The sequence below is a fragment of the Penaeus japonicus genome, unplaced genomic scaffold, assembly GCF_977035675.1.
Source record: "Penaeus japonicus unplaced genomic scaffold, GWHDUDI00000001_assembly GWHDUDI00000023, whole genome shotgun sequence".
Classification (NCBI taxonomy): Eukaryota; Metazoa; Arthropoda; class Malacostraca; order Decapoda; family Penaeidae; genus Penaeus; species Penaeus japonicus.
In genome coordinates, this window is record NW_028234425.1 from 23,316,311 (window position 1) to 23,321,310 (window position 5,000).

At 44.7% G+C, this 5,000-nt stretch overlaps 1 long non-coding RNA gene across 1 annotated transcript in view; it reads left to right on the forward strand.

Moving 5' to 3' along the window:
- The first annotated feature begins 4,005 nt into the window (after positions 1-4,005).
- The window catches only part of LOC122260882 (uncharacterized), a 2,915-nt gene continuing 1,920 nt past the window's right edge, over positions 4,006-5,000 (forward strand). Inside the window, exon 1 of the long non-coding RNA XR_006223861.2 lies at positions 4,006-4,132. This is a non-coding gene — a long non-coding RNA (uncharacterized LOC122260882). The remainder of the gene's footprint in view (positions 4,133-5,000) is intronic.

Genomic DNA, 5,000 nt, shown 5'->3' on the forward strand with positions numbered 1-5,000 from the left:
CATGAATTTGAAAAAAAAGCACAAAACGCCATCACGTTACACAAATATTTATGCAAAAATAAGTCAAAAAGTCTTCGCAGCTTGACTTGCCACAATAAACACAGTGTGCCACACGACACACGACACCTTCCAAACGGCAGAGTTAAGCATTCACGAAAATTGTCTAAATGTGTCATCCCAAAGTAGGACCGTGACCTGAATACTGACACTGTTTACACAACCCCCTCTCCCTACACGACCCCCTCTCTCCCTACACGACCCCCTCTCTCCCTACACGACCCCCTCTCTCCCTACACGACCCCCTCTCTCCCTACACGACCCCCTCTCTCCCTACACGACCCCCTCTCTCCCTACACAACCCCCTCTCTCCCTACACGACCCCCTCTCTCCTACGACCCCTCTCTCCCTACACGACCTACACACCCCCTCTCTCCCTACACGCCCCCCTCTCTCCCTACACGACCCCCTCTCTCCCTACACGACCCCCTCTCTCCCTACACGACCCCCTCTCTCCCTACACGACCCCCTCTCTCCCTACACGACCCCCTCTCTCCCTACACGACCCCCTCTCTCCCTACACGACCCCCTCTCTCCCTACACGACCCCCTCTCTCACTACACGACCCTCTCTCTCTCTACATGACCCCCTCTCTCCCTACACGACCCCCTCTCTCCCTACACGACCCCCTCTCTCCCTACACGACCCCCTCTCTCCCTACACGACCCCCTCTCTCCCTACACGACCCCCTCTCTCCCTACACGACCCCCTCTCTCCCTACACGACCCCCTCTCTCCCTACACGACCCCCTCTCTCCCTACACGACCCCCTCTCTCCCTACACGACCCCCTCTCTCCCTACATGACCCCCTCTTCCCCTACACGACCCCCTCTCTCCCTACACGACCCCTCTCTCCCTACACGACCCCCTCTCTCCCTACACGACCCCCTCTCTCCCTACACGACCCCCTCTCTCCCTACACGACCCCCTCTCTCCCTACACGACCCCTCTCCTACACGACCCCCTCTCTCCTACACGACCCCCTCTCTCCCTACACGACCCTCTTCCTACCTACACGACCCCCTCTCCCTACACGACCCCCTCTCTCCCTACACGACCCCCTCTCTCCCTACACGACCCCCTCTCTCCCTACACGACCCCCTCTCTCCCTACACGACCCCCTCTCTCCCTACACGACCCCCTCTCTCCCTACACGACCCCCTCTCTCCCTACATTATCAAGATTATGATTATTGATATAATTATTCCTATTGCTATTGTTATCAATATCTTCTCATTATTACCATCACCATTATCACAATTAGCATTACAATTATTATCATTAACATCATTATAATCATTACTTTTATCATTGTTATTGTTATTATTATCGTTATGACTATTGATATGATTATATTATTTTTATCATCATTATTAGTATTATCATGAACAAGATGCTGTTGTTATTATCATCATCATAACCATTATTATCATTATTATAATCAGTTTATAATCAGTATTATCAGTATCATTATTATCATTATTATTATTATTATTGTTATTGCTATTATCATAACCATTGATATTAATATTAGTATTATCATCATTATCTTTATTAGTAATATTATTATTATTATCATTATTAATGTTGATATTATCACTACTATTATGTTTCTTACTATTATTTTTATAAGAATATTCTTTCTTAGTATTATCATCATCATCATTACTATCATCATTATCATTAATATTGTTACTATTGCTGTTTCCATTATCATCATCATTATTTAATTTATGGTTATCATTATCATAATTATTATCATTATTGTTATCATTATTATCATTATTTTTTATCACCATTGTTATCATATTTTCAGTACCATTATTATCACTGTTCTTTACATTATCATTATTATCATTATTATCATCACAATTATGACTTTTTATTATTGTTATCCTCATATTCATAATCATTATCATTATCATTATCATTATCAGTATCAGTATCAGTATCAGCATCAGTATCAGTATCATTATCATTACCATTATCATTATCAGTAACACTATCACTATCATTATCATTACCATTATCATTATCAGTAACACTATCACTATCATTATCATTACCATTATCAGTATCAGTATCAGCATCAGTATCAGCATCAGTATCAGCATCATTACCATTATCAGTATCAGTATCAGTATCAGTATCAGCATCAGTATCAGTATCATTATCATTACCATTATCATTATCAGTAACACTATCACTATCATTATCATTACCATTATCAGTATCAGTATCAGCATCAGTATCAGTATCAGTATCATTACCATTATCAGTATCAGTATTAGTATCATTATAATTACCATTATCAGTATCAGTATCAGTATCACTATCAGTATTAGTATCATTATCATTACCATTATCAGTATCAGCATCATTATCAGTATCAGTATCAGCATCATTATCATTATCAGTGTTAGTATCATTATCATTATCAGTATTAGTATCATTATCAGTATCAGTATCAGTATTAGTATCATTATCATTATCAGTATTAGTATCATTATCATTATCATTATCAGTATTAGTATCATTATCATTATCATTATCATTACCATTATCAGTATCAGTATTAGTATCATTATCATTATCAGTATCAGTATCAGTAGCATTATCATTATCATCAATACTATTGCAATTCTTGCAAATTAGATGATGATTCATGCGTCCTTCCAGTCATGTTTGTTTGGCAAGGTTCTTTATGCCGTCGGATGCCCTTCCTGCCGTCAAACCTCGCTATTCATGTGTGCGTGTGTCTGCTTGTTTATGTGTGGGTGTCTGTTTGTTTGTTTGTGTGTGTATGTTTGGGGGCGGTGTTTGTTTGTGATGTGTGTGATTACGTGTGGGTGATTGTGGGTGTGTGTGGGTATTTGTGTGTGTGTGTGTTTATGTGTGTGTGTGGGTGTGTGTGTGTGTGTGTGTGTGTGTGTGTGTGTGTGTGTGTGTGTGTGTGTGTGTGTGTGTGTGTGTGGGTGTGCGTGGGTGTGCGTGGGTGTGTGTGGGTGTGTGTGTGTGTGTGTGTGTGTGTGTGTGTGTGTGTGTGTGTGCGTGTTGTGTGTGTGTGTGTCTTTTCCTGTCTGTTCGTACGTGTGTATTCGTGCGTGTGTGTATAATGTGCATGAGCCCGATCGCGCGTGCATACAGAACAGGCCACCGTGACACGCGTCAAGAAGCCAAACGGAACGAGATATCAACAGGTTCGGAAAGGCAGCCATCTCTCCATCCCGCATTATGTAAACACGTAATTAGAATACGTCACCCAGATAGCGGGTTCAGCCACAGGTTCATCGCCGAGGCTCGAAATAGCGCTTGGCTGAGCCGTCGCGCAAAAGCTTGGCAGCCTGTCGACGTCGCTACCCCTCCCCTCCCCTCCCCTCCCCTCCCCTTCCCTTCCCTCCCCTCCCCTCCCCTCCCCTCCCCTCCCCTCCCCCCTCCCCTCCCCTCCCCTCCCCTCCCCTCCCCTCCTCCTCCTCCTCATCATCATCATCATCATTTTCCTCCTTCTTCTTCTCCTCCTCTTCCTCCTCCTCCTCCTTTTCCTCCTTCTTCTCCTCATCTTCTTCCTCCTTCTTCTCCTCATCCTCTTCCTCCTCCTCCTCTTCTTCCTCCTCCTCCCGTCCTCCCCCCATCCTCCTCCCACCCTCCCCCATCCTCTCCCCTCAACCCTTCACCCGCTCCCACTCTCTACCCCCCTCCCCCCCTCCTCCCGGCCTGCTAGAGATGAGCTCCCACTGCTCTCCTCGCTTAGGTTCCCCTTCCTTCTCCTCCCCATCCCCCCATCCTCCCCCATCCTCCTCCCTCCCTCCTCCCATCCTCCCCCCATCCTCCTCCCTCCCTCCTCCCTCCTCCCCCCGTCCTCCTCCCTTCCTCCTCCCCCCATCCTCCTCCCATCCTCCTCCCTGTCTCCTCTCATCCTCTTCCCATCCTCCTCCCTCCTCCCTCCCTCCTCCCTCCTCCTCTTCCTGTTCCTCTTTCTCTTACACTCTCTCCTTGACCACGAGTGCAGGACATCACGGTAACAGCTCCTCCGCCCTCCTTCCCCCCTCCCTCCCAGGTGAGACTCGCCCTTGAGGTAAGTATCTTTCGGGGAAGTATTTCGCTCGTTTTGTTTTTTGTTTTCTTCTTCTTCTTCTCCTTTTCCGTTTTCCCCCTTTTCGTTCTCTCTCCGTCTTTCCCTCCCTTTCTCCCTCCCTTTCTCCCTCTCCTTTGCGTTTTCTTTCTCTCACTTTCTCTATTTCTCTCTTTTATATCTCTCTGTCTATCTATATATCTCTTTGTTGCTGGTTTTGATTTAATGTCTCTGTCGATTACATGCATGCACTGTACATGCACGCATACACACACACACAGACACATACATACACAAACAAACACACACACACACACACACACACAGACACATACATACACAAACAAACACACACACACACACACATACAGACATATATCTATCTATCTATCTATATATATCTATCTATCTATCTATCTATCTATCTCTCTATCTATCTCTCTATCTATCTCTCTCTCTCTCTCTCTCTCTCTCTCTCTCTCTCTCTCTCTCTCTCTATATATATATATATATATATATATATATATATATATATATATATATATATATATATATCCTCTCTCTCTCTCTCTCTCTCTCTCTCTCTCTCTCTCTCTCTCTCTCTCTCTCTCTCTCTCTCTCTCTCTCTCTCTCTCTCTCTCTCTCTCATTCACTTTCCTCTCTAACCACTGAACCCCTTCTTCGCCAGCCCCCGTCGCTCCCTCAGACCTCATATTTCATTTTCATAGCCACGCCTAACAGTGTGATCTATGAGGCTCACCCCAACCTAAACGTTCAGACTTAAAATACTTTCCCGAACCGTATAAAGAACTCATACAAGTCTACAACACTCGTCTACTTGTTAATTTACTCGTTTACTTATTCAGTTAGT